General features: G+C 37.2%; 1 protein-coding gene across 6 annotated transcripts in view; it reads left to right on the plus strand.

Annotated features, from left to right (window-relative positions):
• The first annotated feature begins 6,084 nt into the window (after positions 1-6,084).
• The window catches only part of NCOA1 (nuclear receptor coactivator 1), a 204,873-nt gene continuing 185,027 nt past the window's right edge, over positions 6,085-25,930 (plus strand). For 5 of the 6 annotated variants that reach the window (XM_021713489.1, XM_021713490.1, XM_021713483.1 and 2 more), the window contains exon 1: positions 6,085-6,161. The gene's annotated coding sequence lies outside the window, so the exon portion shown is untranslated. The remainder of the gene's footprint in view (positions 6,162-25,930) is intronic. The other variant, XM_021713485.1, reaches the window with a different exon arrangement.

Raw genomic sequence — 25,930 nt, forward strand, 5'->3', positions numbered from 1 at the left:
TTCTAGCGAACACCCTATGCTTTCAATGGAAATCTCTAAAAGATACACCTCAGCAGTAGGGGTGAACCAAAAGTAGACCCGGTTTTAATAAGATTGAAAGTGAGCTCCAAATTTGCTCAGTCTCTGATTGGATTAGCTCCCACTGCCAACTGGAAACTAAAACTCTTACTGAATATTGATATCCTCTACAGTTTTTAATGACACAGTGTCTCACATTCATTCTCCAGATTCCAGGCATGCCAAGAGTTAGTAACAGGAAAAAAAAGAGATGTAGAAATAGACACAGATGACCAGGTATAGACTTCACTGAAAAATGTTATGCCACTTTCTTCATCCTGCCTTTGTTTCTGATGAGATAATTGCTGTTATTTGAATTGTTTTCCCCATAGGTAAAGCATTCTTTTCTCTCTTGTTGTTTTCATTACATTTTCTGTTGTGTTTAGTTTTCAGAAGTTTGATAATAATATTCCTTGATGTGAATTGCTTTGGGCTTATCCTGTTTATAATTCACTCAGCTTCTTGAATCTGTAAGTGTATGTATTTCTGCCAAACTTGGGAAATGACCAGCTTTTATTTCTTAGAGTACTTTTTCAGCCCTTCACTCTTTCTTCTCTCCTTGTAGGGACTGATTCCTTGACAGAATATAGCTCTTTTGTTATAGTCACACAGTCCTGAGGCTCTGTTTATTTGTTTTCAGTCTACTTTCTCTCTGTTGTTCATGTTGGATAGTTCTTATACTATTGTCTTCCAGGTCGGTGATTCTTTCCTCTGTTTATTCATTCTACTGTTAACGTCTATCTATTAAGTCTTTTGTCCCAGCTGTTGTATTTTTTCAGTTCTGAAATATCCATTTGGTTCCTCTTTATATCTTTCTTTCTTTTCTGTATCTATGTCTTCTTTATATTTTTCTTTTTGAGGCTTTTTTGTTGTTGTTTCAAGTGTGTATGTAATTGCTCAAGTATAATGGCCACTTAAAAATCATTTTCATGCTGGGCTCGGTGGCTCAGCCTGTAATCCCATGCTTTGGGAGGCTGAGGTGAGTGGATTGCCTGAGCCTGCGGGTTCGAGACCCACCTGGGCAACTTGGTGAGACCTCATCTCTACAATAATTTAAAAAATTAGCCGGGCATGTTAAATTACAATAATTTTAAAAGTGCCCGCCCGTAGTTCCAGCTACTTGGAAGGCTGAGGCGGAAGGATCGCCGGAGCCCAGCAGGTTGAGGCTGCGGTGGCCAGGAGCGGCCACTGTACTCCAGTCAGGAGACTCCAACTAAAAAAAAAAAAAAGAAATCATTTTCAGATAATTATCTCTATCTCCTTGGTATTGGCATCTATGGATTTTTTTTCATTCATTTTGAGATATTCCTGGTATGATTTTCATTTGATACCTGGATGTTTTGGGTATTTTGTGCTGAGACTCTGGGTTTGTTTTTTTTTTAAGTGAGAAAGGATTTATTGAGAGGACAGAAAAGCTCCCACAGTGGGAGGGGCCTGAAAGGGTTGCCCCTAGACTCTGGGTCTTATTTAAATGTTCTCATTTAGCTGACTTTCTCTGTCACTACTCCAGCATAGGAAGGAAGAATATGCTGGACCTCACTATTGCATTGGGATACACAAGCCCAGCTTTCCTACTTTGCCTCTCTTGACACTCAAGTTGAGGGGAGGGGCTTTGTTATGACTGGTCACAAATGGGAGTTCTGGCCTCCATTGACTCCTCCTTGATCAAAAGGGACAGAAATACTTCATTACTATTCCCCACATGCCTCCACGAGGGATGGTCTCTTTATTGTGTGATGGTGAAAGACCTGACTCACCACTAGGACTTCTCTGAAACTAGTCTATGGCAGAAAGAGAGGAGGGCACCTTATTACCATTAGGTGGAAGTCCAAGCTCTTCATATTGTCCCAACTGTTGCTGTAGCGGGTGGAAATTTCATTTTCACCTGGCGGGGGCCAATTTTCTACTGACTTTCTGTGATACCACTGTTGTGCAGAGAACTGGGTGCCCTATGCAGCTTAAAAAGGATAGAAATTAGGCTCCCCATTTGATCTTTGCTGCTGGGGGTGGGACTATAGGGTTGGGGTTTATTGTTATTGTTTTGTTGGTAATATTTGGCTAAGTATAATGACCTTTATCTAGATTGTCCCTTTCCTGATCCTTTGGCTAGGGAGCAGGATTTTGTTTTGTTTGGTTGGTTGTTGGGGGAGTCTGGTTCCATGGGTGGTTCTAGTCTGCCAACTTCTTCAGCTCCAAGTCTAGACTATATAAGGTATAAAAGAAAATCCATAGAACTCACTACTGTGTCATTTTCCTTGGATTCTGAGATCCATTCCTGATCTGCTTTCTTTCTACTTTCAGAGTCTTCTTGTATTTGTGATAGATAATGTTCAGGGCTTTTAGTTTTACCTAAAGGAAGAAATAGGGGAAGTACATCTGCCTATTTCAGCTTTCCAGAAGTGGAAAATGTCTAGTACTTTTAATTCTTAATTGTTTTATTTTCAGTATAATTAAAATTTCCTTTTTGTCTGTCATATGCTTGATTGCGTAGAATCTTGCCACTGTGGCTCATTTTTAGGTCTTAAATTTTTTTTTTTTTTTTTTGAGTCTCACTCTGTCACCCAGACTGGAGTGCAGTGGCTGCGCCCGGCCATCGCAGCCTTGACCTGCTGGGCTCTGGCGATCCTTCCGCCTCAGCCTTCCAAGTAGCTGGAACTACAGGCCTGCGCTACTATGCCCGGCTGATTTTTGATTTATTGTAGAGATGAGGTCTCGCCAAGTTGCCCAGGCGGGTCTCGTAAATTTTTTTTTAATGCAAGTTTGGTTCATCTTCTAGAAATAGAAGTTTTAGAATTAATCTTCTAATCTTAAAAATTATTTTGTAGAAGGAGTAATAATTTTTCTATATTTTCATATAAGAAGAAACAAGGAAGGTAATTATATAAGTTAAGGGATTAATTCAGCAAGAAGATATAGCAGTATTGAATATGTATGTACCTGGAATGGGAGCACCCAGATATATAAAGCATGTATTGTTAGAGCTAAAGGAGGGGATAGACCTGAATATGAATAAGTTCTGCATTACCGTGATACCACAGCCAGATAAATACATGACAAAAATATAAAACTACAGACCAATATCCCTTATGAATGTAGATGCAAAAATCCTCAACAAAATACCCCACTCTCAACATTAGACAGATCATCTGGATAGGAAAATCAACAAGGAAACATAGGACTTAAATTGTACTATAGACCAAATGGACCTAATAGACATTTACAGAACACGCAATAGCTTCAGAATGCACATTTTTCTTATCTGCATATGGAACATTCTCTAAGATAGACCAAAAGTTATGCAACAAAACTAGTCTCAAAAATTTTTTAAAAATGGAAATCATATCAAGTGTTTTCTCAGATCACAACAGAAGTAAACTGGAAATCAACAATAAGAGGAACTTTGGAAACTGTGCAAATACATGGGAATTAAAAAACATGCTCCGGCCAGGCTTGGTGGCTCAGCCTGTAATCCCATGCTTTGGGAGGCTGAGGTGAGTGGAATGCCTGTGCCCGCGGGTTTGAGACCCGCCTGGGCAACTTGGCGAGACCTCATCTCTACAATAAAATCAAAAATCAGCCGGGCGTGGTAGTGCGTGCTTGTAGTTTCAGCTACTTGGAAGGCTGAGGTGGAAGGATCACTGGAGCCCAGCAGGTTGCACCCCACCACTGCACTCCAGTCTTGGGTGACAGAGTGAGACTCCAACTCAAAAACAACAACAACAACAACAACAACAACAACAACCAATGCTCCTGAACAACCAATGGGTCAGTGAAGAAGAAAATAAAAAAATTACTGAAACAAATGAAATAGAGACACAACACACCAATACCAAGGGATACAGCAAAAGTAGTACTAAGAAGAAAGTTTATAGCAATAAACATCAAAAAAGTAGAAAGATTTCAAGTAAACAACCTAACACTGCACCTCAAGTAACTAGAATAAACCAAACACGAAATTACTAGAAAGAAGGAAATAATAAAGAACAGAGCAGAACTATACAAAATAAGGGCTAAAGAATTAAAAAGATCCAAAAAAAGTTGATTTTCTGAAAAAGATAAAAAAAATTAACAAGCTGTTAGGTAGATTAAGCAAAGAAGAGAGATGTCCCAAATAAGTAAAATCTGAAATAAAAATAATTATTTTGTAAAAAGAGTATTCATTTCTGTATTCCATTTATTGCACCTGCTACCACAGAAATACAAAGAGTCATTTGAAACTATTATGAAAAATTCTGCACCAATATATTGGAAAACCTAAGGAGAAAGGGAAAATTCCTGGACACAAGCAGCCTACCAAGATTGATCCAAGAAGAAATAGAAAGCCTAAAGAGATCTATAATGAGTAATGAAAGTGAATCAGTAATAAAAAGTCTCCCAACAAAGAAAAGCCCAGGACCAGTTGGCTTCACTGCTGAATTCTGCCAAACTTTGGAGGAAGACCCCACACTTCTCATTTAAAGAAGACTTGATTCTTCTCAAGCTATTCCAAAATATCAAAGATGGAAGAATTCTTTCAAACTTATTCCATAAGGTCAGCATTACCCTGATACCACAGCCAGATAAACACATGACAAAAATATAAAACTACAGACCAACATCCCTTATGAATGTAGATGCAAAAATTCTCAGCAAAATACTAGCAATTTGAATCCAACAGAACATTAAAAAGATTATATAGCGTGTTTATATGGGATTTATCTCAGGGATGCAAGGATGGTTCAACACATGCAAATCAGTAAATATGATACAATTCATCAACAGAATGAAGAACAAAAACCATGTGATCATCTCATTAGATACAGAAAAAGCATTTGATAAAATGTAACATTCTTTCATGATGCAAGATTTCTAAAAATTAGCTATAGAAGGAATATGCCCCAATACAATTAAAGATCATATATGACAAACTATAGCTAACATCATATTGAAAGGGGACAAATTGATAGCTTTTCTTTTAAGAGCTAGAACAAGACAAGGATGCCCACTTTCATTTCTCTTGTTCAACATAGTATTAGAAGTCCTAGGGAGAGCAATTGTCCCCTGTTGATGAGAATGTAAATTAGTAAAAATATTATAGAAAACAGTATAGAAATTCTCAGAATTAAAAATAGAACTTCACAATAACAAAGATATGAAATCAATCTAAGTATCTGTTAAAGATAAAGAAAATGTGTGTACACACACACACACACACACACACACACACACACACACACACACAAAATGGAATAATATTTAGCCATAATATAATGAAATCCTGTCATTCTTGGCAACATGAATGAGCCTGGAGCACATTATGCTAAGTGAAATAAATCAGGCATAGAAAGATAGATATTGCATGTTCTCACTTATATGTGGGAACTAAAAAAGTTAAGCACATAAAAGTAGAGAGTAGAATTGTGGTTACTGGAGACAAGAAGGGTAATGGGGGGAGAGGGTACTGGGAGAGATTGGACAGCAGATACAAAACTGCAACTAGATAGGAGGAATAAGTTCTAGTGTTCTGTAGCAATGTAGGCTGACTATAGTTAACAAGAATTTATTGTATTGTATGTTTTCAGATAGCTAGAAGAGAGAATTTTGTATGTTTCCAACACAGATGGTGAATGTTTAAGGTGATGAAAATACTGATTACCCTACTTTGATCATTGTACATTGTATATACATGTATCAAAATATCACTTTATACCCCATAAGGATATACAATTATTGTTAATTTTTTTAAAAAACTGTTATTTTTCAAATGATAAAAAGAATTATTTTGTAGAAAGAGTATTAATTTTTTGTATTCCATTTTGCAAAAAATATGTACATAAAATATCTAGGTTCTATTTGCTTCAAGAGAAGTGTTTCAATGTAGTTTATGTATTAATTATGCATATCTTAATGAATTAAGAATCAGAGTTTAAAATATGTTACATTTATTTACTGCTTTCCCTTCATTTTCTAAAGTTTGCATTATTTTCATGAGATTGATCCTAGTAGATTCAACTAACTGTCATATTGTTTTCCTAATTTCAGATTTTTATTACAATACAACAGAGAATGAATTAATCTCCTAAAAATCACTCAGTACTACGGTGAGAGATTTTGAAATAAACAGGGTAAGTTTAATATTGTCTTAAATACCACCTGGATTTTTACAGTGAATTTCTAATTTGGGCCTATATTGGTGCCAGGCAATAAGTTGGACACTGGAAAGAACATTCTCGCTTTTATTTTCTATGCCTGTAGTGGTCTGCTTAAAGCTGTAGATCTTTTTACAATCATTCGCAAATTTCAGTCAAAAAGTTTGAAGACGTTCTGAAATCCCCTAAAGTTCACGACTCTGGGCAACCCTCTCTACTCTGTAGTTTTGAGACATTTTTACATGCTTTGTTACTCTTAAATATCACAACTCTGTGAATTAGTGACTGGCATTGATATTTTACAATTTCAAGAAGCTAGTTTCTTGATTCAGAATGGTATGTGGCTTGACTTGTAACACAGCTATCAAAGGTGAGTCTAAAATTGAAGAGTTTCCCAAATTGTAATAATACCTTTCAAGGGCATCAACATTTTAAGAGATTCTTGCTACTTACTATCAAATTACTCCCTAGTAAGGGTGTATCCGCTTTTCCTCACAGTCAGGAATGAGTATGCCTGTTTTACCACATTTTTATACTGAGTGTTCCTTCACCCCAGTGTCTGCTAAATTGGTATGTACACAGTGGTGTTTCATTTGCTTTGTTTCTTTGTTATATTTAGGGTTCTCTATTTGCTTATTCACTAGTCTTACCAACTTTTATATCATTATGTATGAATTTTTAATATATTAAGAATACTTTGTGCAAATCTATTTACCCTATTTACCTTGTCATTGTACATTTTTTTATGTATAGAAGTTTTGAAATGATTACATTTATTGAATGTTTCTTTTTTTAACCTACTGATTTCAAAGTCTGTCTTTTTCTTTTTTTTTTAATTTGGACATGGAAATATTTTTATTTTTATTTTTTAAATCAATATTTTTTGTTATGGTTTTGTGTGGTACAGTTAAAGGTTAGGTGTACAATTATGTTTCATTCAGGCACCCTGTTGATAAGAGGTGTTTCCCCTTCCCCAGACAGATATTTGCTACTGTTAATCCCATCCCCCTCCCCCCCCATAGTTTCCCAGTACCGTCAGTCATTTTCTTTTAGTATTACATTGGATGTTCAAGGTCCATTATATGAGTGAGAACATGTGATATTCAGATCTTTGTTTCTGTGAGAGGTCACTCAGTATTATAGACTCAAGTTCCATCCAGGTTGCTGCGAAATTCATGATTTTGTTCTTTTTTATGACTGTGTAGTATTCCATCGTGTATATGTACCACATTTTTTTAATCCAGTCCTCTTTTGATGGGCAGCATGGTTGTTTCCAGGTTCTTGCTATTGTGAACAACGCTGCGATAAACATACGTGTGCAGGTATCTTTTTTATAGAGTGATTTGAGTTCTTCAGGGTATATTCCCAGTAGAGGGATTGCGGGGTCATATGGGAGGTTGATATTTAGAGCTTTTAGGAATCGCCACACTGCTTTCCACAGAGGTTGCACTAGTTTACACTCCCACCAACAGTGTAGAAGTGTTCCCTTTTCGCCACACCCTCTCCAGCAGCTGTTATTTTTTGAGTTGTTGATAATTGCCATTCTGACTGGAGTTAGGTGGTATCTCAGTGTGGTTTTGATTTGCATCTCCCTGATGATTAGTGAGGTTGAACATTTCTTCATGTGTTTGTTGGCTGCTTGGATGTCCTCTTTTGTGAATTGTCTGTTCATATCTTTTGCCCATTTTATAATGGGGTTGTTTGTTTTTTTCTTTTCAGCACGTTTTAGTTCCTTGTAGATCCAGGATGTTAAGCCTTTGTCAGACCTGGTGTTGGCGAATACTTTTTCCCAGTCTGTAGGCTGTCTCCTTGCTCTCTTGATGGTTTCTTTGACCTTGCAGAAGCTTGTCAGTTTAATAAGGTCCCACTTGTCTATCTTCTCTCTTATGACCTGTGGGTTTCTGGTTTTGTTCAGGAATTGGATGCCAGTTCCGATTTCCATGAGGGTATTTCCCTCATTTTCTAAGGTTCTTATGGTTTGAGGTTTTACATTTAGGTCTCTGATCCATTTGGAGTTAACCTTTGTGCTTGGGGATAGATAGGAGTCCTGTTTCAATCTTCTGCATGTGGTCAGCCAGTTTTCCCAGCACCATTTACTGAATAGGTTCTCCTCTCCCCTGTCTTTTTCAGTTGTAGGATTCCCATACATATTTATCTATCTGTACTAATAATTCCTTTGATCGAATTCTCTATCACTATATAATATGTTGTTTTAATGTTACTATACCTTTAAATTCTTCTTTTATTCTTTTAAAAAAGTTTGTCTTGCTTGTTCTTTGCTATTAATTCTTCCAGATTAACTTTGTAATGTATTCATCAGGTTTAAAAATAAACATACAGAGGAATTTAATTAGGATTGCATTGGGTTAAAGATTCATTTAGGGGGAAATTGACATCTCTATATTATTATATTTTTCTTGGTGTTTTATATTATTGTTTGTTTCCTCCAGCCTTTGCTATACTTATGTTTTTTTCTTACATATATACCTTGAAATTAGGAGATCTTCTCTATCTCTGTCCTCTTGGGGACTTTCCTTATGCTCTCTGGCTCCCCGGATCCTCTTTTCCTGGTCCTTTCACCAGAAGCTGGTGCTCTCTCAGAGTCTTAGTTGGCCCCCCAACTCCCACTGTTATGTACCAGTGGGGCCCTCCTGGGATGAAACAGTAAGGGAAAAAGAAATACATAATGAAGTTTCTCCCCGTATTCTTCACATTACTCTAGCCCCTTTCTAGTTTCTTGACCAAGATAGGTTTCTCTTGGGCTTTTAGTTGTGCTGCCTTAATAATAATGCAGTTTCATGACTTAAACTGGCTTCAAGTCAGGGTCAGCAAAGAGAGAGAGAGAAGGAAAAAAAAAAAGGAATTGAGAACTCCCTTCTCATTGTCCCTACCCACACACTTTGTAGCTCACAGCTGAGTGTTTTACCCCTGTTAGAAAGAGGGGATTTACTCTTGGAGTTTTTGCTGTGTGTGCCTGCTGCCTAATTCTGGGATTCTGCCCATCCTCAGACCAAAGTGGTAGATGAAGAAAAGATTTTTTTAAAATATTACACTCAGTGCCATATAGGTTTTTTTTTTTTGAGTTGGAGTCTCACTCTGTCACCCAGACTGGAGTGCCCGGTCACCGCAGCCTCGACCTGCTGGGCTCTGGCAATCCTTTCGCCTCAGCCTTCCAAGTAGCTGGAACTACAGGCGTGTGCTACCATGCCCGGCTAATTTTTGATTTTATTGTAGAGATGAGGTCTTGCCAAGTTGCCCAGGCGGGTCTCGAACCCACGGGCTCAGGCAATCCACTCACCTCAGCCTCCCAAAGCGCTGGGATTATAGGCTGAGCCACTGAGCCGGGCTGCCATATGGGTTATTATTCTTCACATGTTGACTTGCCTCCCCAATGCACTTGCTGTTGTTACTTTTCCCAGTCCTCAGGTAGTTGCTTTTAGTATTGTGTTCAGAGATTTTTAATTGTAATCAGTGAGGGAGATAGGCTATAATAGGCTTCCTCTATCTTGGTATTAACTGGAAAGCAAGTTATTTCATTCTGAAAATAGTTTTTGTTTTTATTTTCCAAAAAAAATTCTTGTTCCTTGATTACTTCATTTTAAGACCAGATTGTTCTTGTTTTATGGATATATCGGCCTGTTGAATCTTTCTCAAGATACTGATTAAAGTTAAGAGCAATTTTATTTCTTTTCAGTGCCGTATTATATTTTCTTTGGGTGCTTGTGCCTCTGCTTTTTCACCTTAGTTCTTCTCTTGGTTTTCATTAAGTGGCTGGTGATTCTTGGCTTTCTTCTTTACAGTATTTTCAAATGAAGGTCACAATCGGTGGTTGTCCAACTTGAATATGTGTAACTGTCATTGGGGTCCCAGTTAAAAAGCAGATTACTGGCTTGATTCACAGAAAACTGATTTAGTAAGTCTGGGGTGGGACACATAAGCACCTTAGTTTATTCTGATGCTGGTAGCTGGATCATAGCCCTTGAAATCTTGGTAACTGGTACAAGTTAATGTTCCCCTTTACAAAACGTTGTCTTACCCACTGAATATCATAGCTGATCTTGGGATGCTGTAGTCGGCTTCCTGCTTGCTGTGGTGAATGAGAGATGGGCTTTTCTTTTCTTATCATGCATTTGCAGAGACATGCCAAAGAAGCCAGGATCTTTTCCTCAGTTTCTGCTGTAGGGAAGGACTTTTTCTTCAGGGAACATTCTGGTTAGTGCTGAGTTGTCTTCTCCCCTCTCCCCCCACTGAGATTATTTCTAATCTGCTGTTCTGCTATTATTTCCATCTCAAAGTTCACACTATAAGTCCTTGAACAGACTTTAGATTCATGATAAATGCTATATATGACCTGAACTTACTAGCAGAGTTGTAATGGCCGTCTTTGATGGTTTTTCAGTCAGTTTTTCTGTGACTTGTCTACATCCCCATGCCCTCCTGATGTGAGGTGTTTAGTAAGGAGAAGAGGTAGATGAATGGGCTCAGTCTGCCATCTTGAATTGAAAGTCCACTGTTGTCTGGGTTCGGTGGCTCAGCCTGTAATCCCAGCACTTTGGGAGGCTGAAGCGAGTGGTTTGCCTGAGTCTGCGGGTTTGAGACAAGCCTGGGCAATTTGGCGAGACCTCGTGTCTACAATAAATCAAAATTTAGCCGGGCATGGTAGCACATGCCTGTAGTTCTGGCTACTTGGAAGGCTGAGGCAGAAGGATCACCAGAGCCCAGCACGGCACTGGGGTGGCCATGAGTGTGCCACTGCGCTCTAACCTGCGCGGTGGAGTAAGGCTCCAATTAAAAAAAAAAAAACAAAAAAACAAAGAAAGTCCGCTGTTAATCTTTAAGTGATGCTACTTTCTAATGTGCCAAGAAATATTTACATTGAATTATCGTAAAATAGTTATTGTAAAATCTATAGCAGGATCACAGCTTATTCATACTCAAGTATGCAAAGAAAATGTAGCTTATTTTTCTAACTCATCTCTTTTTTTTTTTTTGATGAACCCTCGTAACTGGATAGCTGAAAGAAGAGTACTAGACATACTCTAATCTGGTAAACTAGGTCCTTATGCAGTAATTTAAATTGATCTCCTTGGCTATTTCAGACTCTGGATCTACTTATTCACATATTGACTCTTCTCTTACACCTTCCCACAACACAATCCAGACTTATGGGTTGGGTGTATGTGTCTTATGTGAACTTGTAGTGAAAGAGTGCCAAGACCCTCAGCCTATGTACTGTCTTTTATGGTTTTTCACTGGTGTCTGCTTTAAAGTGACTGGTTGGCCTACCAGAACTGTCTTTGAGTGTTCTAGTTTACAGCTAATGTTACTCGAGAGCTGTTCTTTTGGCTCTTAGGGTGCATCGGCCATTTCCCCTAGTGCCACAGATAGCTTGAGGCCTGGCTTGGGCTCCCCTAGCCAGGTGTTCTCTTTTCCAGGCCTCTGCTTTGTTGTTACTTTGCCCCTATTGCAGTGACCTCTTCTGGCAAATTCACCATCCAGTATCTTCATTTACCTTTCCTGTATTACTTTAGAGCACACAGGAATTTCCTGGTGCCTCCTATAGCATATAGAAGATAAGGGTGATACCAGAGCTGATCTCACATTCTTCCTCAATCTGACTGTGCTTTTGTACATATATTTTGGTGTGGTTATCTCTATCTTGTGCTGAGTGAGAGATGCTCCTGGAAGGCCGTTACTTTGCACAATCTCAGCAGGAAGCAGAACAGAAGCCATTTCAACTCCCAGATTTCCTTATTCCATAAGATACTCCTTTTCTTCTGCAGCTTCCACCTGGAAAAGGTAATAGGAGTATTGGTCACTTGAATTTCTTATGTGTCTTACTTCTTTATCCCAAAGTCCCACAATCCTTTGGCCATAATCAGGAGTTCAGGGCTGTATTTTATAGGTTATAGCATCCTTCTACTCCAAGTGATAAGCCTCATGTTCTGAGACTGCCATGTGTCTGCTCTATACTGTGGAAGAAACTATAATCCTCCTTTCAGTCATGGCCAGAAAATATTAGTGCCTAAAAAAATTCCTTCTTTGGGTAAACCAGATTTCAAAACTTTTACTGCAAAATCCTTTCTTTAATTCACAAGTTAAATATTAACTATTTCTTTCTCTCTTTATTCCTAAACGTCACTAAGGAAATGGATGCGGATGCTATTCTGAATAGTAGCATAGGAGGGAAATCAGTGGAAGGAAATGTAAATGAGAAAAAGCAGATAAATGTTTGCATGATCATTAGAGTATGTCTATCTTTGTTATGCTACTTTTAAAAATTTTTCTTGGCTTTTCTTATAGTTATCCTTTCAATTGCAGTACAGATTCTTATATGGTTGCATTTCTAAAAAATAGTTTTTATTTCATATGTATTCAGCCTATAATTTTGATATCAGTTTTTGTCTTATAGTTTTCCTGAAGAGGAAAATAGTGTGCGTTTGTAGTTTTTCAAATCTTCTTAAAGTATTTATCAATATTATTTTGTAAAATTTTAAAATGTGGATTTAACGTATAGATTTCACATTCTTTTTAGGAAATTATTTTTCTTTTTCTGTGTGTGTATGTTTGTGTGTGTGTGTAAGTGAGCCAAAACAAGTTTGCAGTTCAGTTTCTTCTGCTTTGTAGCTCTTCCCATGGCACTTTGCTTACTTGTCTTTTGTAGACTTTTTCACACTTGTGCTTACTAGATTTTGATCAGCTCAAGGTAGGGAATCAGGTATTGCTTGTCTTTATTTGTCTTAGTGGCTAACAAATTCCTGTTCATGATAGGAACGGGGAAATCAGCAATTCATATGCTTCTCTCCTGATTTATTTTTCTCCATAGTACTTATCATGTTCTAGCATATTGTATTGTTGACTTATTTGTTTTCTTTATTGTCTGTCTCCTCCCACTAAATTATAAATGCCCTGAAGGCAGAGATCTTTAACTTTTTTTCTTACTACTGTATTCCTGACACCTAGAAGAGTACCTAGCACAAAGGTGACCAGTGAGTATTTATTGACTGATTAATGAATTGTTGAAATTTAGATCATTACAATTATACCATATGATTTGTAAACTTATGGTATGGCATAAACTTCTAGTATGGAAAAAAAGTAATAATGTTATCAGAATGTCGGGAAGACCTTAATATAATTTACTTCTATTCTATTTTGTGAAATGATTTGATTTAATAAGCACAGACTCAAGCTAATTGAGGAAGGAAGGAAGGAAGAATTTAGAACTTTTAATAAAAAATTTAGAGCTTTTTAGTAAAATATAGTAATACTGTCATCTGGATGTATGGTAAGCAGGGTTTATGATTGTGGTTAAGAAAAAGCACAAGTTCTGAAATAAGACATTTTTAGGCAAGCTACCTGATCTTTCTATGCCTCAGTTTCCTTCCCTGTAAACTAGGAATAATATCTTTCTTTTATGGGGGGGGGCGGGAGTCAGAGTCTCATTCAGTCACCCAGGAATAGAGTACAGTGACATGATCACAGCTACTGCAGCCTCAACTTCGTGAGCTCAGGCAATCCTTCTGCCTCAGTCTTCCAGGTAGCTGTAACTACAGGCACACACCACCACTCTTGGCTAATTTTTTTTTTTTTCGACTTGTTGTAAAGATGAGGTCTTGCTGTGTTGCCTAGGCCAGTCTTGAACTCCTGGGCACAGGTACTCCTCTCGCCTTGGCCTCCCAAAGTACTAGGATTATAGGCATGAGCCACCACACTTGGCCTAATTATACCTTTCTTATAGACTGTTTTGAGACATCTAGGAAATAAAGTATATTAAGTCTTAGCACACTGCCTGGCACTTAGTGAAAACTCAAAAAGCTAGCTTTCATTATTATGATTTGGAATATTTTTAATGTGTAGCTGAGGATGTGAAAATTCTTTAACTTTTGCTGGGGCTTAAAAAAAATAGTTCATAGAGGCCAGGCCATCTTTTAATCCTTTTAATCCCTTCAGTGTGCCAAGCTCCCCATTTCTCTGAATTGATGCCCCTGCTCCTCCTCCCTTGGCCTAGAGAACATTCTTCTTTGCCATGCTTTGTTTGTTCAGCACCCACTTATCTTTCTGGTCTCTTCCTATTTCCCTTCATTTTTAAACTTTTATTTTGAGAATTTCTAAGTATATACGAAAACTGAGAGTATGATGTGTTCATTACCATTGCTGTGTATCCATTACCTAGAATCAATAGCTATCAGGATTAGGTTTCTTTATATATAAAAGGCTTTTCTTGAAATCCCAGTAAATATCTTTTATTTTTTCTTCATAGCACATTAACACAATTAGCAAGTATGTATTTAATGTGTATCTTCTCCATTAGATTGTAAGCTCCATAAAAGCATGAATTTTGTCTATTTTATTTATTGTTATATCCAATGTCTTATATAGAACCTGAAACATGATAGGGTCTCAAATGGCAAATGAATGAGCTATTTAATAACTAAATAGTTGCTGCTAAGGGGTTTGGAAAGAGGAACACTTGATGAAAACCTTTTGAAAAACAGAATGACTTGGGCAGTTTTATATTAAAACCATAGATACCATCTTAGGCTCCAATACCTATGTTTATTAAGCAACCTTGTGTTCTTAATTTGTTTTTTCCGAGTAGGCGTCTGTATTAGAAAGAAAATTCAGTGATCTACTGACAAGAATATTAGTTGAGTTTATAATTGAAGGAACGTAAGATGGATTTAATATTGCCAAAGAGTAGCCATTTTAACATTGCTTAGCTTTGTCATGTTTTTCTAGTAATTCACTTTAATTTGCTCCCTAGTCATGAGCCAAGGACAGAACTGGTTTTTCAGAGGGAGCTACTGATAACTGTTTTACAACCCCCTCCCCAGCTTGTTTTGAAAACAAGTTAACCTAATCAGCCCTTCATGACCTTCATGACATAGACGCCATCACCATGGCAGCAATCATGTGACTAACTCAGTCATCTGCCTACTCTCCATCACCTGACATCAGTACCTGTGCTTACCTGCACCTTCATGATGTTGTGAAAAAGACCACCACCCAGTCACCTTAATGACCTGCCCCCATCAAAGGGAAGTTTAAAAACATTCAACTCAAGCAGCCATTTGCCATTGCTTTCATTAAACTCTGACCAAACTGTGTGTTCATTGAGTTAAGGCAGCCATGGCCATTGCTTTGCTAAGCTGTGATCTAGCCATGTGTTCTTTGAGCTCTGGCTGGGCCATATTTTCCTAAACCTTGACCCCCTTTCCTACCTTGGGAAGGTGAATCTCTCTTTCTGTCTCTCTTTTTCTCTCTCTAATTTACATTTTAAAGGAACTGTATTTTTTTCCCATCTAATTTCTATGCAGTTCTTTGCATCTTATGCACTGCACTGGATTGCAGACACCCCTGTCTAGTCTGACCTAACATTTTGGAGGCCCCACTGGGATTGTGACCTAACAGTAATATATTGTGCATAGTAAATGACTAAACTAACTTTCGGGGACCACTCTTGGATAAGGTAAGATGATCCATTGAGGTATGAGACCTGCAAGACTGAGAGATCAAGTACCCTGATGGCTCTGTAGTGAAGTTACCATTTTGAAGCCCCTGCCCAGCCATCTGTCTATCTTCTGTTATTAGAACTTCATTTGCTGAAATTTAAGAAAACGGTTTTTCTCCTCAAATTGCTATCCCTTCCTAATTTTTTTTGTACTATTTTGAAGCAGTAACCATGGTTACTTGTAATGGCTCCTTGGGAGCCTTAAACACATCAGTCAGTTTCACAGCTGGAACCAGAACGATCTAGATAAAAGCGTAAGAATAAAGCTTACTTAGGATTTTTTTTTCCTGTTATAACTGAGTTCTTTCATTAGGGAATGCTTTGCAGAAAGTGAAATGTTTTTGTTCCCACTAAAGTAGACAACATTTTAATTTAAATTAACTGTAAATTAGTACCCGACTCCTTTTTAGAGTCGGGAAAAGGGAGGCAATAATACCACTCACCTGTCTTTCACCTAAACCTACCCTGCGTCTATCCTCTTCTTTTTTTGATCTATATTTTCTTGCCATCTTTCTTGGGCCAATGGTGAGTGATAGTAATACTGACATCTGGGGCTCAATATGGATCAAGTTGAGAGGTTGTACCTTTGGATTAATGGGGTGGGGCGGGGGAGGAATGAAGTAGCAACAAAAACTTGATACAGTGGTACTGACAATATGTTTGCCAGGACCAAGAAGAGTTAAGGACTCGTTCTTGTCAGAGGGCAAGAATGGATGATTTGTTAGAAGGGAAGCTTGGCAGCCAGCAGTGCCTTGATGGGTGGTACTGTTGAGAGGGGAAAGGAAACCTATAGTTGTTTCACATCTAGTATGTATTGAATATCTGCATAGGTACTTTTTTTATTTTTTAAGCAGGATTTGTTGAGAGGAGAGTGGGAGGGGACCCGAAGTGGTTGCCTTGCATAGGTACTTTTTACTGTATCTCTCTTATACTAGGCTGAAAGTATTCTGAGAAATTTAGGATAACAGATTTTTTTTCTTTTTAATAGTTTTTTATTCTGAAATTCTGCCACTTTAACTTAAGGATGGTTAATGCCATCTTGTTTCTTCATGTGATCTACATTGGGGGTGGCAAACTACATCCTGTGGGCTAAAAATGGCCTGTAGCCTGTCTCTTGTAAACAAAGTTTTATTGGAGCAGAGCCCCAATGCCCAATAGTTTACTTATAGTCAGTCTATGACTGCTTTTGTATTCCAATGACAGGGTTGAATAGTTGTGACAGACACCCCAAAGCCTGCAAAACCTAAAATGTTTACTATCTGTCTCTTTCTAGAAAAGCTTGCCAACCCTGATCTAGTTCAACTGGATCTATCCATCTCAGACTGGCTATGGGAATGGTGCTATTGGGGGATAAGCATACTCTTTGATTATACTGTTTGTGGACGTTAGAATAATGGCAGCATCAGAGAAGGGTGCTGGGGACTTGGATTAGAGTAGTGGGTTTTCTGGGCTCTTCCTTATCATTAGTTCAAACTCAGACTGTGGTAGAAAACTCTGAATGTGAACATTGAGTATTGTTTTTACACAGTTCTTTGCCACTTTCTATTCCTACATGTGTCCCTATGTCCATGCTCTCACATGAACTTACTCTAATTCTGTTACTCATTCATATACTTACATAAAAGTAGACTTACAGGAGTATTTTAATTGGAAGTGACCTTGGAGATCACATGCTTCAACATCCATATTTTACAGATGGCAAATACTGAGTTCCTTAGAAGTTGTCATATGCCTGGTGTCATAAAAGCAAGTTAGTGGCAAGACCTGGGAGTAAAACCTCAGTTCTTTGAATTCCTGTTGTCATGCATACAGGCATTCGCATATGAAGTCTGCCTTTGAAGGCCTTACCCAATATATATCTTTAGCTCTAAGTACGACTTCTTAGAAAACCAAAACAGCTGAAGCAGAGAGAAGTATCAAATCTAGATACTAACTTAACTTTGCAATTTTTAGGAAGTTTACCATTCTCTGATCAACAGAAGTAAGACTCTAGAAGATAAATTACATATTGTAAGTGGTCTAAGACCTAGATATTTACTTCATTTCCTGGTTCCTTTTTACGTGTAATTTATGTGAGAGAAATGAGTAATTATTCAAGTAAACATGGTACTGATTTCATAACCCCTAAGTAAAATGAAATATTGAAGAATCCAGAATTCATGTTGCTGTATAAATAGGTTATATTATCTTGTTTAAATGTTTTTCTTTTGTGAACTGAACAAACTATAATTTGTAATTTATAATAAAAATGCTTAATTTAAGATTTTATAACTTAATGAAAAAAACTTTCAGAAAATTAGACATTGTTTAACTAAAAAGACAAAAGGAATATACCAGAAATTGTAGTCATTTTCCTTTTATATTCCTGGTGGGAATATTGCTATTACAATTGGAGCAGAGTCATTATTTTTCTCAAATTCAGTATTGGAAAGGCTTCTCCCTTTATTGCATCAGAAAATAATCACAGAATTTCTTCTTGTTGGTTCCCTGGAGACCCATTTTAGACAAGAGAAATCCTAAGAAAGCTTGCACAAAAGATGTACATTGGAAACTAGAATACAAGAGCAAATCTTAGCATCTTTTTGGTTTATTCTGTAGATTTATAAAACCTTACCACCAGTATTATTTGCCTGTTATTAATTAACCTCTAAAGAGTTATGTGATTGTTCCTTTTTTTCTTTTCTGTGATAATTCAGGCCCCTCAACTTTCTTCTTTTTCACATTTAAAAATTGCTTTACATTTATTTTTCTTAGAATTACAGATAATGACAAATTCATGTTATAGCTCAATATATTTAACCAGTCTTAATTATAAAGTAGATTGTGAGGAAACCATGCTCCACTTTTAAAATACATGATTGGTATTTAATTTTTCAGAAATGTAAGCCATTGTAGTAATTCAATTGTTTATATTTAATTTTGTATTTTTTTGAAGTTTTATCTGCAAATGAATTGTCCCATTGAAGAGGATAGAATGGGTCAAATGTTTGTTTAAATTTGAAATTCTAAATAAATATTTTTATTATAGTTAGTTCATTAGAATTGAGATTGACATTATATAATAATAATGGTTTGGTTATTTCCTGTCTGGAGCTCTTATTTACTAGCATAGTTTAATTATCTAACGTAGTAGTATTCAATTTTTCGAAATCATATTTCTCTTTGATAATCATACAAATAATCTACTCCTCTTTACTACTTTTTGAAACTTAAAATAAATACAATTTTTTTTTTTTTTGAGTTGGAATCTCACTCCGTCGTCCAGGCTGGAGTGCAGTGGCATGTTCATGGCCACTCCAGCGTCAACCTGCTGGGCTCTGCCTCAGCCTTCCAAATAGCCGGAACCACAGGCAACACTACCATGTCCACTAATTTTTTATTTATTGTAAAGAGGAGGTCTTGCCAATTGCCCAGGCTGGTCTCATACCCACAGGATCAGGCAATCCACTCACCTCGGCCTCCCAAAGTGCTGGGATTACAAGGCTGAGCCACCAAGCCTGACCTGCAATTTGTTTTAAAAAATCAAATGAATTAGGTACAAAGTACTGCTTTGCTTTTTAAACTTACTTACACACCTCCAATGTGTTGAATTTCATTTAAATTTACAAAACAGAAGTTTCTAACTTGAGTTTCATGGACCACTTCAGAGGGCCATTAAACTTCCGTGATAATATATACAAAATTTAATCTATGTGGGAATTCTTTGGAGGTGAGGTGTCTGTAGCTTTTATTGGAGTCTTAAAGCTGTCCATCACCTAAACAAGATTAGAAATCATTTTTATGGGGTCTCTGAAGCATCATACCTTCCAAAGAATATTTAAGGTCAGTCTGCTTTGCTTTTTAGACTCACTTAATCATAGTCCCTTGGAGTGACCAATCTCCATTTTTACAGATGTTAGAAGACAAGTAATTTACCCAAGGATATTGTAGTTTAACCCTTGTCAAATTAGCAGGGGACTCAGTGGGGCTTTTCTGGTATCCTAATTGACTTCCTAGGGCCTTTTTAGCCTTGCAGTCTTTGCACAGTGATTGTTGAGCTTTCAACTTGGCAAGAAGGTATTTGTATTTGAATACAAAACTTTTATGGGGGCAAAAGAGGTCTTTAATAATTGGCCCCAGTTATTTCATGAAGTGTTAATATGATGCTCTGTAGTCTCAGAGGGATTTAGATATATGGAGGCCCCTATAGTCCTAGAGGAAAACCTCTTGGTCTTTATTTTTAAAATTTATATTTTTAATAGTGTACATGTTGAAGTAAACTTTTAGGAGCAAGGTCATAAGACTTCAGACTATAGGAATCTCAGACCTGTGAGCATTTCATTCATTCATTTAACAAATGTTTATTGTGTGCCAACTTTGGAGATGCAGGTTTTACTGGTTGATAAAGAATACTTAGGGAAAATTATGAGATTGTGTTCATTTAATAATGTCCCAGTTTAATGAGTATTGGGAAATGCATTTCTTTCTCATCAGTAACCTATAGAATAAAATGTCATACAGTAATATTGACAGCAATTTTTATAAAAATAGTCCTTTGTGTGCTAGTCTCACAGAATTATGAAATGTTGTGAATTCTCAGACTACTAGTAATTAAGGAAACCTTACTAAAAACAGGACCAAAGCAAAAAAAAAAATTGTTTTATTTATCATTTTGTACTGTTTGACTAAGATTTAACTATTATGCTGAAGTTAGTGATTTTTTTAATGTTTCAATTTAGAGGTTGTTTTACATTGTGAACATAGATCCTGAATTTTTATGTTATTTGGTAATATAAGATAGCATAGCAAGTATAAAAGCTACAGCAAATTAATTGAAAGTATTCTTAAATGAAATTAAAATTTAATTCCTTTTCATATATACTTAAGATGATTTCAAAATAAGGATTTTATGATTTAATGTGCTATTACATTTAAAAGAACTAGAGACTGATGCCATTTTACAATATTCATTTTACATGGTACGCTTGAGATTTACGAACTATGAGATTTTGTGTGTATCTTTCCAATCCCAGTTAATCCATTTGACTTTTCAAACTAGAACAAGATTTTTCAATATTCTAAGTCCTAGTTTAAGATTCCTTTGCCAGTACCGCTCATGCAAAGAAATCACCTAGAAACAAAACAATATAAAGTATATATTGTGTCTGTTCTTACATATTGTGCTTTGATCTGTGCTTAAGGTATATAATTGGTTTCCAAGGATCAATATAGTATATGATGAACAGTGTTTTAGCTATAGGAAGTAGGGTTCAATTGGTATGGGAACCTCAATTAGATGTGTCTCCTCTGTGTCCCCATGAATAATGTCTGGATTTCATAACCTTATTATATTTATCACATTATTTTAATTATTCCTTTTCTCATCTAAATCTGCTTCAAATCCTTGAGAACAGGGACATTAGCTAGACCAACTTTGAGTCCTCAGAGTATACACAGCAGACACTCATATATTTTTAAAACCAGTGAGTAGACTGAGAGACATGAGGACCTATCTTGGATTCCCTATGTCCCTAAACAAGACTTTAAACTGTGGAGTGCTGTATTAGACAATGTTCTCTAGAAAAACATAATTAGTAGGATATGTTTATATATGTGTGTTGGGGAGAGAGATTTTTAAGAAATTGTCTCATGTGATTATGGGTGCTGGCAAGTCTGAAGTCTGTACAGCAGACTGGCAGACTGGAAACCCAGGAAAGAGTTGATGTTACAACTTGATTCTGAAGGCACTCTTGAGGCAGAATTCCCTTATTCTTGAGGGATCTCAGTCTTTTTATCTTAAAGCCTTCAACTGATTAGATAAGGCCCACCAACATTATGAAGAATAATCTGCTTTACTCAACGTCAACTGATTTAAATGTGAGTCTTATCTAAAAAATACCTTCACAGAGACATGTAAACTGGTATTTGACCAAATATCTGGGTACAACGATTGAGTTGACACATAAAATTAACCATCACAGGTGCCAACTAAATGATTAATTTTAGTGGGAAAAAAGATTCCTTAGCATTCTCATAAGTGAAATCAGCTATGAAAAAAATTGAAATTGGTATAATGAATAGTAATGAGTGAAGATTAAAAAAAGAAACACAGCGGGCTCGGTGGCTCAGCCTGTAATCCCGTGCCTTTGGGAGGCTGAGGTGAGTGGATTGCCTGAGCCCGCGGGTTCGAGACCCACCTGGGCAACTTGGCGAGATCTCATCTCTACATTAAATCAAAAATTAACCGGGCGTGGTAGCTCACGCCTGTAGTTCCAGCTACTTGGAAGGCTGAGGCGGAAGGACCAGCAGACCAAGGCTGCGGTGGCTGGGAGCGTGCTACTGCACTCCAGTCTGGGCGACAGAGTGAGATTCCAACTCAAAAAAAAAAAGAAACACATAGCTTACATAACTATGGTCAGGAATATATTATATATATTAGAAGTATATTTAAGTGCAGAATGGAAAAATTAAACCATATTGGCAAGTATTGCATAATATGTAAATCAGGAAATTTTCAAGGAAAAATGACCAGAATGGGGTGAACTTAGGAAAACCTTTTTTTGTATTTTATGAGATAGGGTCTTGCTCTGTTGCCCAGGTTGGAGTGTAGTGATGCTATCATAGTTCACTGCAGCCTCAAACTTCTGGGCTCAAGCAATCCTCCTACCTCAGTCTCCTGAGTAGCTAGGACCACAAATGCGTTACCATGCCAGCTATTTTTTTTTTTTTTTAAAGAAATAGTGTCTCACTATGTTGCCCATGCTGTTTTTGAAACCCTGGTCTCAAATGATTCTCCTACCTCAGCCTCTCAAAGTGCTGGGATTACAGGTCTGTGCCACCATGTCCAGCAGAAAATATTCTTAATTTTGAGCAAAATTTGAAGAACATATTCATACTATGCATATATATATATATATATATATATATATATATATATGTTAGCAGTTAATCCCAATAAGTGGAGTAACAAAGGCCTTTTGAGAGGCTTGGGGAAAGAAGGACAGGGAGAAATTGACTGGAGGTCTTGAATGTGTGTTTCAAATTTGTTGAGACAATTTTTAAAACTCGTAAGAGTTAATTAGGAGAAAAGTGATTAAATGAAAAAAAATTCTTACAGATACTGTTCTTACAGACACTGTTTTGCACATATGATGGACTAGAGTAGTTCCTAAGCCCAAGCCCAGGAGATAAGGACCTTGACAAAGATTTATAAATAGAGATAAAATCCAAATCTTTTAGATTACTGAGTGAACTGACAGAACTTTGTGATTTAATGAGAGAAGATATACAAATTTTGCCTAAATTGTCAGTTTGGTACTATAAGAATGATTTTGTTAATTTTGAGAGTGATGTGGAAATTCACAAGGTGGGTAAGTGGAATATGATGCATGTTGTACACATATAACTCATTAGATAGTCTGTGGGATAAAAGTAATTATATCATTGTGTTCCAATATACTGGGCATTCTGAGGCACAAAATATGGTACCTTCCTATTAAGAAATGTTATTCTACTTGGTGAAATTAGCATACATTTATTACAAACTTTATAGTACATTTAATATTTGAAGATATCAGATATGTCAAATAAACAATAAATCATCTCTAACAAATGTGTAGTCAGTATCTACTGTGAGAAAGATAATGATAACTAGAAGTTCAGAGTGGGAAGGAATTTAAGACTGTTTTCTGGGAAGGCTTTATGAAGGGTGTCAGATTTAAGCTTTTATAGATAGGAATTTGAAAGTTTTATTTACATGGTGGGGCTAATGGAATAAACAGAAAGTCCTACAAATGGGAGGCTAATTGTGGCTTAAATGTACTGCATGTTTTAAAAAAACAGAACTGTTAATTTGTAGTGTCGTATAATTTATATACAGCCCTTTTGCCTTTTTTATTATGTAAAATTAATCATTTTTATGTGTTTTAGCTTTAGTCCTGTTATTTAAATTGGAACCCTAGTGAACTGAAACTGTTGCTTTAGTCAGTTTTATAATTTGCCTTTTTCTCTAATTCCTCATTCTTCTTTTTCAGTCTCAAAAATTTATGACAGTATTGTCCTTTTCTTGAGGGTGCTATTGAGATTATCTGTTTTTATTTACCATTTGTTGTTCTTTATTTTGTCATTATACTGCATATGACATTGTTTTCATTACTTTGTTTTGCACATAGTACTAACAGTGGCATTAATTTGGATATACTTTGGTCCTGAGCCACATAGTACTATTGTCATTGTGCTTGACCCTACTTCTTCTTGTCTTTCTAGATAGAAGCTTTTTTCAGTGATAGTATTTCTTCCTATACTTGCTCAAGCGACATTCTAATATCCATTTTCCATATCTTATTTTTTGTCAATATTATTATTCCCATGATAAATCTCTTATTTGAATTGCATGTATAGCAATTTATATGATATGCATAGAATGTTAATTATTGAAAGAAAACTATTTTGTATACCTCAGATATCTTATATTTCAGTTTTCACAAGTTGAACTGATTTTCTTTCCAAGTAGTCTGTGTTTTCATGGTTTTAGTACCTATTATTTTCTTTCAGTATGGACATAATACCTAGTATTGTAAGAATTTGTCACTTATAAAGTTACAATAGCTGGGCACAGTGGCTCATGTCTGCAACCCCAGCACTTTGGGAGGCAGAGGCAAGAGGATTGCCTGAGCTCAGGTGTTTGAGACCAGCCCGGGCAACTTAGTGAGACCTCATCTCTACAATTAAAAAAAAATTAGCCAGGTGTGGTTGTGCGCCTGCAGTTCCAGCTACTTGGAAGGCTGGGGCAGAAGGATTGCCTGAGCCCAGCAGGTGATTGACAGAGTGAGACTCTGACTCAAAAAGAAAAAAAAGAAAAAAAAAAAAAGAAAGAAAGTTACTAGAAAAATTGAATGTTTACAATATGCATGCAGTTTACATAGAAAATTTTCCATAATTCTGTAGCTTCTTTATTTTTAGTTTTTTTTTTTTTGAGTTAGAGTCTCATTCTGTCATCCAGGCTGGAATGCAGTGGCACAATTACAGCTCACCACATCCTCGACCTCCTGGGCTCAGGTAATCCTTTTGCCTCAGCCTCCTGAATAGCTTGGACTACTAGCATGTGCCACCACACCTGACTAATTAAAAAAAAATCTTTTTATAGAGATGAGGTCTTGTTATGTTGTCCAGACTGGTCTAGAACTCCTGGATTCAAGCAGTCCTTCCCAAAGGACTCTCAAAGTGCTCAGCCTCCCAAAGTGCTAGGATTACAGGCATGAGCCACTGTGTCTGACTCAGTTTTATTTTCTTTTTCTTTTTTTTAATAATGATGTTTACTTATAAGAGTTAATGAGGGGATTTCCAGGAAGATGGTGATGGAACAGTTTGGACTGTGAGAGTCTCTGAAAAAGTGAGTGTCCATAAAGATTCTCTGCGTGAGTGGGTGTGCAACAGTGGGTGAGTGAAAGTCCATCTGAGGGGACACTTGGGTTCATGCACCCATGGCTCTCCTCTGGAGGTGAGTGCAACCCCCCACTGCCCTGAGATTGAAGCTACTGGTGCGCAGGATTGTCTGCTGTTCTCAGGGTTGTACTGAGAAAAGATTGGGGAATACAGCTGATCCTCACCACCTGGGGCCTGGCCCACGCCATCACCTGTGACGGCAGAGTAGCACAAGCTCCATCAAGATCCATGGAGAGAGAGAGAGAGAGAAAGTGAGAGAGAGAGAGAGCAAGTCAGGGAGAGCTGGAGAGTAGCCCCACCACTGGTGTGGAAACGCCAATGGGAGCCATTTTCTCTGTCCTGGGACCAGGCAGAGACCTGCATTGCCCCGCTTAGCTCCACCCATCCTCCAACCTGGGACCTAGAGGTTATATCATCAAATGCAGAGAGACAGACATGCCTCCCCCACACTGGAACAGGCTCAAACACATCATATCTGAGTGGGACCTGACAACAGCAGCAGCAAACCTGGTGAGTCCTGATCTGATCCACCCTCCTCCCACAGTAGTCTATGGGGCATCTGACCTCCATTGTGAGGAACCCTATCAACCTGCACTGAGAACAGAGGGGAGGGGCTGGAGACCAGAGCTGAAAGGAAGTTGAAGTTATAGGAACAGCCTCAGAGCAAGTTTTTGTTTTTTTATTGTTTGTTTTGCGTTGTTTTTTCTTTTAGTTTTTTTCTCTTCACTCTTTCTGTTTTTGATTACATTTTCTTTTCTTTTTTTTTTTTCTTTTTGAGTTGGAGTCTCACTCTGTCACCCAGACTGGA

The sequence above is a fragment of the Carlito syrichta genome, unplaced genomic scaffold, assembly GCF_000164805.1.
Source record: "Carlito syrichta isolate Samal-C Ts95f unplaced genomic scaffold, Tarsius_syrichta-2.0.1 Scaffold304574, whole genome shotgun sequence".
In the NCBI taxonomy this organism is placed as follows: Eukaryota; Metazoa; Chordata; class Mammalia; order Primates; family Tarsiidae; genus Carlito; species Carlito syrichta.